At 34.2% G+C, this 13,063-nt stretch overlaps 1 long non-coding RNA gene across 1 annotated transcript; it reads right to left on the reverse strand.

The window, feature by feature from the left end:
- Positions 1–9,087: 9,087 nt before the first annotated feature.
- Positions 9,088–11,261, reverse strand: LOC132619175 (uncharacterized). The gene is made up of 3 exons (XR_009574597.1): positions 10,689–11,261; positions 9,495–9,583; positions 9,088–9,359 (listed from the first exon to the last, which is right to left on the reverse strand). It is a non-coding gene; the product is annotated as an uncharacterized LOC132619175 (long non-coding RNA).
- Positions 11,262–13,063: the final 1,802 nt, after the last annotated feature.

The raw sequence follows: 13,063 nt of genomic DNA on the forward strand, positions 1-13,063 counted from the left end.
CAGGGCCCCGCCGTACCCCTGAACATGCATAAGTCTATATCAAAAGGGATCTGTACCAAAATAAATCAAGCTCCAAAACAATGGAGCTCTCCAAGCAGCTGAGCAAAAGTCCTAGGCTGGTGGATCACCAAACTGAGTGTTTGTACCTGCGGGCATGAAACGCAGCCCCCGAATAAAGGGGGTCGGTACGGAAAATGTACTGAATATGTAAAGCATGAAACACAGTAGTGAAGGTCATGACTGAATGAAAAGATGACATGAGGTAAGTATGATAATCAAGGGATACCAATGCATCTGTACCTTATGTGGTGAGTCATGCATATATATACTCTGTATACCGTACCCGGCCCATTATGGGACTCGGTTATATAAATATATACCTTACCCGGCCCTTTAGTAAGGGACTCGGTTATGTAAATATATACCGTACCCGGCCCTTTAGTAAGGGACTCGGTTATGTAAATATATACCGTACCTAACCCTTTAGTAAGGGACTCGGTTATATAAATGTATACCGTACCCGGCCCTTTAGTAAGAGACTCGGTTATGTAAATATATACCGTACCCGGCCCTTTAGTAAGGGACTCGGTTATATAAATATATATCGTACCCGACCCTTTAGTAAGGGACTCGGTTATATAAATATATACATATAAATACATTATAACATAAGTAGCATGCATGAGAGCCCAAGAACGCTATGACTCTATCGGAGTGACGTAAGGTCGGTAACCTCCGATTATATTATCGAATAATCATCATCGCTCTATCTTACCTTGAAGGAACAATTATTAGAAGGCGAGATCAACAACAATGAATAAAATCGAGAAAATCATGAAATAACTCAACACTCTCGTAATAACATTTAAATCATAAACTTGGAACCTTTAAACATAAAATCATCATCATCATTATCATCATCATAGAATCATTCTCATCTTTAACATCATGAGAAGCTTTAAGAATCATGAACTTCTAGCTTTCGAAAACAAGGAGGTTATGGAAACATTTATGGAATCATAACATAGGAATCATGCCTTTGAAAGAAAGGGACGAGCCTTAACATACCTGTTCAGCCTCCAATTATCTACACTTCTTCGTCTGAGCTCTCAAGTCTACATTTAAAAGGATTCACACTATCGTTAGACTCGTCGTAGTATACTTGTGCTAAACTTTCAAGTAAACCTTTCTAGAATCTGCCGAAATTTCGACAGCATCTCCTCTGTTTATATGCCTAGCCCGAAATCCCAATTCAACAACCAACAACAATACCAACATTAATAACATCATCTCCAACACCAATATGTACCATAAAATATCCCTCACGACGTTATTCCAATTTCCACAACCAACAACTTTATTATACGACCATTTAATCACTCTATCTTCATGAATAAACCAAAAGTAATATTAATAAAGAGAGATTCATACCTTATTCTTGTTGACATAGAAATATCTTCAATATCCATTTGGAATCCACGTCAAAATCCACTACACAACAATACTAGAATTACGATTATGCGCTATCCGAGCCTCGACTAATCAAAATCACTCCAATTCCTCACTTTTTTATGACATAAATACCCCTATATGTTGCTGAGCTCCCAATCTGATTTTTGGTGAAAAAAATGGGTTTTTCCCCTTTTATAAGGTTCAAATTCGGGGGGTCAGTGTAGCAGTACTGTAGCAGGTCGGTTAATGTAGTAGTACTGTAGCATGCGTTTCTCCTTTGTCAGCTGAACTTGTAATGTCCATAATTCTCTACTCCGATGTTCTATCGACGGGCGGTTATTTGCGTTGGAAACTAGACTCGACGAACTTCGTTTTAGGCTTTTGAAACAACTTAAAACACTTCATATGCTAAGGGATATTCTTCCCTCAAGTTGGACCAAAATTTTCACACGAAACTTTACCCATCCTTTCTCCAAAGTCGTACGACTCCATTTCTTTCACTCATTTCCTTATAAAACCTTCCGGTATACCTTATATACATCCTTCAGTCATTAAATATACTTAATAATGCTTCCTCCTTATATTCCAAAGTGGTTTTACTTAACCATAACTCAACGTACTTATGTTTCAAATTTGATAAGTGCTTCTTCAAAGATACGGGGTGTAACACAACTAGCTGACATTCACACCAAGGCACTCACAAAGCAGCAGTTTGCAGGATTTAGGAGCAAACTAGGAGTGGATGTTCCACATCTCACTAGCTTGAAGGGAAGTGTTGAAGATGTTGAAGTTGAAGATATAAGCAGTGCACAAAGCAGCAGTTCTGCAAACTGCATGCATGCACAATACAATAGTATACGACCTAGTATACTATGTGTATAAGTATACATTGTAATTAAGGAGATTGTAGTTAAGGAAATTGTTAATTAAGGTAAATTAGGATCCTAGTAGAAGTAGGAGGTAGAATTCTAGTAGGAATACCACATTGTAAAGGCGGCAGAATAAGGCTATAAATATAGCCTATGTATACATGATATACACGCCCAAAAAATCAATAAAGCTCAGCTTTTGATTACTTCTTGTACTGTGTTTTCTACGGATCTGAATGACAGATAAGTAAGGAACATGGTATTGGACAACAGTCACATCATCTTTTAAAGTAAGTGGAGCATCAACACCATAGGCACTCCATTCATCATAACAAACTCACAAATCATCAAGTGTGAAATATTCAGTGTGTCTTCAAATTGGATTATCCATGTCTCTATACAACCAAAACAAATATCAAACTTATTAGAGATAAACGGTAAAGAAAAAGAGGAATGAAAATAAGAATGGGTTATGTATTCACAAATTTAGAGAAAAAAATGCAGTGAATAGAAAATACATTTTGAAACCATCATCAAATTTGGTGAGAAAAAAAGATTAATTGATTGATATAGATACATTCAAGAAATATGACCCTTGATTAATATTGGAGGTGTGAGATCTAATAAATTTGTTGGACAAAAGAAGATAAACAAAGGTCCTTCCGCAAATAATTGATAAACAAAAAGTAGAATTAGACGTATCTTGCTGAACTGAGACATTTTTGGACAGGCAAAGACATTAGATTAAAAAAGAAGCAAACAGAAGGGGAACTAGATATATCTTGCTAGGTAGAGAAAGAGCATCAGATTAAAAAAGAACCAAACAAAAGGGGAACTACATATATCTTGCTAGGCAGAGATCTAAAAAGATCTCTCTCTCTCTATATATATGGTTTTGCTGAAGGTCGTAGGTTAACAACCTCCCATTTTTACTTTTCCTTAAATACCCTTAATGATGCACTATCACCTCACTAATAAAAGGGATATTTTTGTCCTTCCAACTAAAAATAATAAACCCTACTCATCTCCTTCCACCACCGGGCAATTTCTCCTCCCTTCTCTTCTTGCGCAGACCCAAAAATCTCCGTAAGCAAACAATGAAATGGAGAAAATTATTCAGGTTTTTAGATCGGTGTTAGAGCCAAAAAATCTCTGTTAGCCACAACTCAAACATTCAGATGGTAAACGTTAATAAAGAAAAATCAAATTTTCTAGGCAAATTAAAGCCACATTTCAATTCCGACTTAGCGGTCAAAGATATACCAACTTAGGAGTGCCATAGGGTAAATATTTTAGGATTTTATTACTTTTGGAGCGAACTCAAACTCTCTTGATTTCTTTTGCAGTCCTAAAATATTAGATGCAAATACAACTTAAAAGTAAGCTAAAAGTCACATTTTTATGTGCCTATTCGAAGTTTCTGAACTAGAAGATTACCTTAAAAGTGGTATTATAACTTCACATAACTACTACACTGATAATGCACGTTTAGATCAATATTACTGCAATTGAGTGTAGTTCTTAATCTTAGGAGAGAGAAAAAAACAGAAGGAAGAGAAGAGAAGGGGCTGCGGAGGGGAACCAAATGAGGAAAGAAGATGATTAGGATTTATTATCTTTAGCTGGAAGGACAAAAATACCCCTTTTTATTAATGAAGTGACAGTGCATCATTAAGGGTATTTAAGGAAAAGTAAAAATGGGGAGGGTGCTAGTTGTAGATTAGCAAAACCCTATATATATATATAGTTATGATATCTTCGAATATATCAGATACAAAAAACACGCCTAAATAGACCAATACAAACTAGATACCAATATTTTTTTTATAAGAATCCATTGAACAAACTTCTATGAGTGAAACTAGATTCAACTTCTTTTTTCCTTTTGGAAAAATAACAAGATTAAAATGAGAATTTCAAAAAAAAAATATTTCTAAAAGAATTAGTTAATGAATTACCCTTGGTAAAGGATTTGATCTCTTTCTTGACAAGAATTCAATAGAAGAAGAAAATATTTTAATATTTCTTCTTCTCAAAAAAGTTATTTGCCTTCTCTTTATTTTTCAATTCAAAATCAACATAGCAAGTAATTAGCACTTAATAAATATAATGCTTACCGAAAAAATATTTTTCACTCTAAGTAGTTTTAATTGTATAGATAAACTCAAACTTTAAAAATAATGTTATACTAGTTTATAACTCATAAGACGTAGTTACACTAGTAGAGTAATATTTAATGGATTGTACCAAGAAAAAACAATACTTAATGGATAAAATCGTGATAATATTATTAACGTTGATATTGCAACTCTTTCTTAAATGTGTTTTGATTACATTTTGGATTAAACCAATTTATAATCAACTTTTGAAACTTAATTGCACAAAATCTATAAGAAAAAAGAGATACAAGATTTTTGACAAAACAAAAATTGAAGGTGTCAAAATTATAGGAAAAAATTAGATTTTGTTATGCTTCACCACGTGTGTAACAAGATAAAATGGCACCTGCTAGAGGGAACTTTAAAAAAAAAAAAAAAAAAAAAAAAAAACCACTTCAAGTCAACATTTTATTTATCTTTTCATAATTGATATACTTGAAATCCATTTAAGATTTTCTAATTCGGAGAGATTCATAAATCAAACTTACTTATTAATGTAACATTTAATTTTTTTACAGAATATGTATCCAACGGTAACATGTAGATATGTTATAAGTAAATTTTGGATTCACCTTTAATTGACGCTGGTTTCCATGTTAATTAGTTTATTTAAGAGCTAATCTATATCTATCTATACTGTATTAAAAGTGCGAAGGGCCTTAGAAATGTTGATTGAACTTTTTGTCCTTCATTAAAAGACTATGCAATAGACAAAATAGTCATTTAACAATAATCAGGACTTTAAAATAAATTAAAATTTATTTATTAATTATTTCCTTGTTGACTAAAACTCTTAATATTTAGGACTTTAGGGTTTCCAAAAGGCATCTATTAAGCATTAGGTATGATTTTCTTTTATAGTTGACAATACACGTGCATACGCCGGCCGATAATTCCCACAAAGTTGATTATGGGTATAACTCTTTCGCCGAATTCATACTGTTGTACTATTTCTTTTCTGACAACAATATACTTTTTCAATTTGTATGAAATCATTGTTCCACGTTATTCACCATAAATTGTTTAGGGGTTATCGGACATAAATTGTGGTAATAAAACACAGCAAAGTTTTCGACACGTAGTGTTAGTTCTTTTGTTTTTTTGCCCTTTTCAGTATTGCTTCTATCTTTTAAATTTTGAAAACAAATAATTAATTTAGTGATTTTTAGTCCATATATTGGAATATTTTATACCTTTAAGTTTAAGATGTGATTGAAAATTATTTTCTTGCAAAGAATGGTTAGACAGGGCAAAAGCCTGGTATTTATTTTTACTGTACAATTTGCTTCTTTTGATTTGTTTATTTTCACACACTTATAATTTTCATATCGTCAGGGTTCCTGTTTATGGCTTCAAACCGCTCCGCTGGTATATGTAGTACTTGATTTCTTCTCTTTAGTTTTCTTAATTTGTTTTGCAGCGCAATCTTCAAACAACTGATTGTGCATGAACAAAACCAAGTCTTCCACTACACTAGCAAAATTGTTGGTAATCAGATAGCGACAAAAGTGGATAAGAGTTCAAGATTAATGGATACGTTAAATGACCCATGCAAATTTATATGAATTCTAACATTTTTCGCATCTCTTCACTGCTAATTTTAGTTAGGTACATGTCATGCATTTAAACTATTTATGACAAGGTATTTTCTTTTAAGAAGTAGATAAGATTACTATATATATCATTCACATCGATAAAGTGTTATTCTTCTACCTTTGGACGTATTTCTTTTGCTCTTTCTTTTTCAACTGCAGTAGAAAACATATTAGTTAATCCGTGGTATTGTCACAAATATCCATCAAATTTTTCAGGATGTGGCATGACTGAGTAACTGCTATTGGTGCACATGGATTGCATTAGTTAAAAGATTCATAACAGTTAATTCTTCAGAAGGCTTTCAGGTCCAAAAACATAAAGTAGAGGATTTGATGACAACTTCATCCTTATAAGTTACAATTGCATGCATGGGCGAGTGATATTGTTATTGCTTTTTGTTTTGGGTCTTGATTAAAACAGAATGGAAAAAAAGAGTGGAGGCTAGGTATGGATCGGGGGATTTTTATTATTTAATATCCTATTAATTATTATTGTTATTATTTAACATACCTATTAAAGAGTGTAGAAAAGTCGGTTAATTTCCCAATTTTCTTTTTTTGTCTATGAACACTTTCTACCATTCAGGAATATTTGACATTATATGATAATAGATATATTTGGAATTTTGTAGTAACAGAAGTTCCTATGTAACTTAAATTTTAATTTATTTTTTGGACTAATTCATTCTTCTCTTTCAATTTGGTTAGCCAAATCTGTTGTGACCCATGTCGCTGACGTGGAGGACACCTCAACCGCTGATGGGGACACACACTCAGCAGGGGGTTGAAATTAAGAGACGTAGCAAGCGCGTGAGAATTCCATCCACAAGATTAACTGATTTTGTTGTGGGAACAAAGTGATGGAAACGTGGGTGTAGTGCAACAAAATATATTATAAATAGTTAACAACAGTTGTATTAGGGTAGGGAATTGTTAAGCAAGTTTCTATTTCTCATCCCTTCAATATCTCTAATCTCATCCCCCTGTTTCTTCTATATTTCTATATATTCCGTTACTATTTGCAAGTTGCAAGTCACTTTTAAGCTTTGTAATTCAGTGAATTGGGTTTATTACAATCAGTTGATTTCTATTTGTGTGTTGAATTTCTAGTTTGTTTCATTGGTGCTTTCATCCAAAGGTCTTTTAATGGAGGACCAAACCTTACTCAAGGCACTCGTTGAAGAATCCGTTAAAGAAGCAAAGGATTCCTTCTCTAAGGAACTAGCAGAAATTCGTGGTATGCTATTGGAGGTTGTTGGTAACAAGGCGGCCATGGGAAATCACCGTCGTGATCCAACCATGGAGGTCACACGCCAGATTCATACTCCGGCGGCACCTACTGTCCGTCACAAGCTAGCATCAGTGGAGTTTGGCCGGTTTCGGGGTGTGAACCCGGAGGCTTGGATATTTCAAGCAGAGCGCTATTTAGATTTTTACGGTATCGAGGATGACCAGAAACTTTCTATGGCATCTTTCTATCTAGACGGTGAAGCTCTAGAGTGGTACCGGTGGTTATTTCGGAACAAGCAACTAGTGGGTTGGACACACCTTGCGGAGAAAGTTCGTATTCGTTTCAAGGAGAAGGGACTCGAGTCGGCAGAGGGGAGACTAGCGAAACTCCGGCAGGTGAGCACGATTTCAGAGTTGCAAGGGAGGTTCGAAGCCATTGTCACTACTAAAAAAAGAGGATTTCCCGACCTCAAAAAATGGCTATTACCGACCTCATGAGGTCGGTTTTCTCGAAAAACCGACCTCAAAACCGACCTCAAGCTTAGGTTGGCAAACAGTGGGTCGGAAATTTTACCGACCTCATGAGGTCGCAAAAAACCGACCTCATGAGGTCGGTAAAATTTTTAAGCTAGATAAAAGTTTTTTAATTTACCGACCTCATGAGGTCGGTATAGTAATATATTTTTTTTTTACAAAATCATTACCGACCTCATGAGGTCGGTAATTTGTAGTTTCTGAGAATATTTTGCAAAAAACTGACCTCATGAGGTCGGTAATTTTCAATTTCTAGGAATATTTTGCAGGAAACCGACCTCATGAGGTCGGTAATTTACAATTTCTGAAAATATTTTGCAGGAGACCGACCTCATGAGGTCGGTATTCTGCAAAACAATTGATAGGATCTAGCTGCTTTTGCAACTGCCCACCTGTCAAGATGAAAACAATTTTATACTCAACTAAAACCAACTCAAATAGCTGCCAACAATTCACCAAACTAATACAAATACATTAAATATTAAACAACTTCAACAATTAAAAAAGGAAGTGTTACACGATTTAGTCTACTTTTTTTTCAAACTTTTCCAAACTCTTGTCATTAATCCACATATGATAGAACTAAAAGAAAACATTTCAATTAATAGAAGGTTAAATAGCTTCTAATTCATTTCCAGGAACCAGCAAGACAAAGATACAGTAATTTGTGTGGGAAAATATATCAAACAAACCAACAACAATAAGCAAAAGGACTAGAAAAGTATTAACCAAAGGTCTCCTGTCAGTTCTCACAAATCACTTACAACAACAACACCACCACAAAAAAAAAAAAAAAAAAAAAAAAGAAGAAGATAATCAAGCTCCGCCTCAATTCCAAACTAGTTGGGGTCAGTAACAGATGAAACATGAGAACTCTCTGCGGGTCACCCATCCTAGTACTATTCTTGCCCACGCACATTTAAAGTTCTGACAGGATCCGGTGCATAAGTGTTGGTATGATTCCATCCCTCAAAAAGATTAATTTTTACACCGGCTATCAATCGAAGACAACCTCAACTCAAGTAGTTCTTTCATCTTGGCACCTTATCTCGTACGAAGCAGCTTTAGTGATATAACGAACCCACTCAACTGTGTTGTAGCCACTCTTCTCCCACACCTGCACAGAATTGACTTACATGAAGCAGATATCATACCAAAAGGAGACCACTATTGAATTGTAGGTTTGGCAAACATACCTTAAGAAACCGAACATGCAAACCAGATGCTGTAAACATGGGAACCTGCAAAGCACAAAAAAATCATCATGAACTCTAGCGCCAATAGAATAAACCACTGCAAAACAAGGAAAGAATGCCATTGTCGAAATTAATTTACCCCACCCCACAGAAAGCCCTCCAAAAGATCCATACAAGGGATAAAGAAAATCGTCAACTTAAGCGAACACAGTTATCAGGTCTCTCAGGAGGGATGGAATCATTAGCTCAACATCAGCACTCAATGTTCGCTCAGTTTGTCCCGGAAATTTTCTTATCTTGCACCAAGTTGTCCATATTGAAGATCTGTTTTTGAAGAAGCTAGCTTTAATGCAAAAGAATGTGCATTACATGATTAAGATTAAAATAGTCAAAGTTAGCAATAGTAAATCATATAAACACAGATTGATGTTTCAAATCAAAATTCATTCCATATCAAACCTTAACATTCACTTCCGTACGTGTACGGTCTAATTCTTTGATAACGTAATACACGGAAAGGAAGATTTACTCTTTCAGTAATGCAGTACCTGAAGAGAACCACGGGTTAACCATTTCAGGCACTGTTATATAAAAGTATTCCCATGAAAATCGGTATAATCTGAACCTCCTCCAAATCAAGTGATGTACATATTTTCACAATTATCTAACCAAACCAGTATATACACAATACCCAACAAGGAAAATGTAGAAATCAAAAGCAAAATGAAACTATAAGAAGAAGAAAATTACTTGGCATACACATAAACAAATCCAATACTGAAACATGAAAGAACAAAAGATCAGGAAAAAGTTAACCAAATATTCAGATCTTTATTGCATCAGTAACACCACTTTGCAAATGTTGCTATTATCAACAGAACTTCCATGGATATTAGAAGAAAAAACCCAGCTTCCTATCACAACCCATAAACAGAAATATACAGAAAACCAATAAAGTTTGCAACTTTACTCATTATTTCCCTTTGTATTATGCATAACAATCTTAAAAAGACATACCTTTGACTTTAAAGTCCACATGCATTCAAGATTTTCACTATGTAGAACATTCCTTATCTAAACCAAAGTAGCAAACAAGCATATACACCTTACCCAAAAAGGGAAATTTAGATATCAATAGCAAGATGAAACTGTAACAAGACGAAAACTACTGGGCATACACATAAATAAATCCAATACTAAAACATGAAAGAACAAAAGATCAAGAAAAAGTCAACCAAAAATTCAGATCTTTATTGCATCAACAACACCACTCTGCAAATATTAAAAGGAAAAAACCATTTTCCTATTACCCCATAAACAGAAAATATACAGAACACCATAGCAACTTTACCCATTATTTCCCTTATCAATATGCATAACAATCTTAAAAAGACATACCTTTGACTTTACAGTCCACATGCATAGATATATTTTCTATAAAAGGTTTAGAAATCAATAGCAAAATGAAACAACAAAACAAAAAAGAAGAAGAAAACTATTGGGCGCACACATATAAATCCAATACTGAAACATGAAAGAACAAAAGTCAACCAAATATTCAGATCCTTATATAAGAAGAAAGACCAATAAACATGGCAACTTTACTCATTATTTCCCTTCTCAATGTGCATAACAATCTTAAAAAAGACATACCTTTGACTTTAAAGTCCACATGCATTCAACTTCCCCTAAACTCAACTTCCCCTTTCTTAACACAACTATATATCAAATTAACAAACGTCAAATACAAAAAATAAGCGCGTCAATCAAGAATCAATCTTTAGAACCCCATAGCACAAAAGAAGTAAACAGAGATAAGGCTAAAATTCATAATTGATCACCGAGTAATTATCTTGTAATTAGTTTCCTGGATATTTTAATTTTCAGATATACTTCAATAGATTTTGTGAAGAATGGAAGATAATACACCACAAAATAAATAAATTATCTGCACCTTCAAGCTTGGATAAGTTCCCTATATTCCTTTACATTATCTCCATTTTCCCAACCAAAAGTTCACTCTATCTTAATTTGTCTTCCAAGTCCTACTACTCCTTGGTTCCTACTATATATCTATTCCTAGAAAACACTGCAATGATAACATGTGAAACGACTCTAATCTAACTCATAAAAAAGGTACTAAAACTGGTCAAACTACTAATGTTCAAAGTGATATATAATTGACATAGAGAAATACTTGTAATTATTAATTTGACTCAAAGGTACTATTAATGTTTTTGACGGTATCTCTATTCTGACATTTTATCAAACACCACATAGGCTTTTTAAGTCGCCCTCTGGAAAAAAACACTACAGGTGATTTAGTATAAGCAAATAAATCAAAATTGGACCAAATCAAAAACAGTGTATATTGAAACAAATGAATCAGACTAAAGCTAGTCTCCAAACATAAACAAAATAAGCAAAAATACCCTATTTTGACTCTCGTATTCTGAACGACTTCACACAAATTAGGTGTTTAGTCACTAGCTCCCATTGGTATTTTGATAATAAATCTTATGAGGTACAAGCTATATATATCCACAACTTGTTTGGAGTAAGTTTTACATCAATGAGGTCACCCTGAGGTTACCCCCATATCCGAGTTATGAGTCCAAAAACATTATTCTAGAAAAACCATATGTAGCAAAATACTTCATGATGATCTTCTTTCTTTAACTTAACTATCAGAACTTCGAGCAAACCGTGCAAAAATAAAAATTTCTGGAAGCCAGATACTAAAGTTGCAAACTTCATTTAACATGGATACAGTTCCCATATCAATATTTCAGCCATATACATAGTCATATTATACTGTCAAAAGAAATCTACCTTAAAATCCAACAGACGGATTGTCCAATTTCTAAAACTAAAGCCTCTCAAGCAAGGAGACCAAATAATTCACCTTTAGCAAACTCAACAAACTAAAAATTACCCAGTATCTCACACCAAACATAATCATCAAGCAAAAATCAGCACCAAATACCAAATTAAAACAAAGACAACAATTTGGAGAATCAACAAGAAATTTGACAACCCAAAGAATTTCCCTTTGCCAAACTCAACAAACTAAAACTTACCCAATATCTCACAAACAAGAATAATCATTAAGGGCAAATCAACACAAATATACCAAATTAAAATAAAGGGAAAATTTTAGAGAATCAACAAGAAATACTTCAGCCATATATATACAGTTCCCATATCAACATTTCAGCCATATAAATGGTAAAATTAAACTGTCAAATGAGGATTATTCTAACTTAAATCCAACAGACAATAGTTCCAATTTCTAAAGCTTGGGAGACCAAAGTATTCACCTTTACCAAAGGATAAGTTAGGGCTTACCTAGAAGATGGTCGACGTGGGCGTGGGTAGGGACGGTGGCGGCGTGTGATGACCGGCAGGAACGGCGGTGACGTCGCCGGAGTTTCTAGGGTTAGAGAGAAAGGGGGAGAGAGAAGTGAGAAGAGAGAGGCAGAAATGGGAACGAGTATACGAACGGCTGGGTTTTTATTTGACAGATTATACCGACCTCACGAGGTCGGTATAAGTAAAATATTTTTTATTTTTTATTTAAAATAATACCGACCTCGTGAGGTCGGTATTCTTTTAAATTAAATATATTTTTAATTTAAAAGAATACCGACCTCACGAGGTCGGTATTATTTTAAATAAAAAATAAAATTATTAAATATACCGACCTCACGAGGTCGGTATTATTTTAAATAAAAAATAAAATATTTTACATTTATCATCAAATAAATTCCCGACCTACTGAGGTCGGTATATTATTTTTTCAAATTTTGGTACAATATTACCGACCTCATGAGGTCGGTTTATTTTTAAAAAAATTAAAAAATACGTATTACGACTTTACCGACCTCATGAGGTCGGTTTTTTTTCCGACCTCAACTGAGGTCGGTTTTTTGAGGTCGGTAAAAGCTGTTTTTTTAGTAGTGTGTTAATGAAACTGATGATGTCTCCGACCAGCTCTTGGTGAGACTCTTTATTTCTGGACTTAGGGA

The sequence above is a fragment of the Lycium barbarum genome, chromosome 11 (genome assembly GCF_019175385.1).
Source record: "Lycium barbarum isolate Lr01 chromosome 11, ASM1917538v2, whole genome shotgun sequence".
Classification (NCBI taxonomy): domain Eukaryota; kingdom Viridiplantae; phylum Streptophyta; class Magnoliopsida; order Solanales; family Solanaceae; genus Lycium; species Lycium barbarum.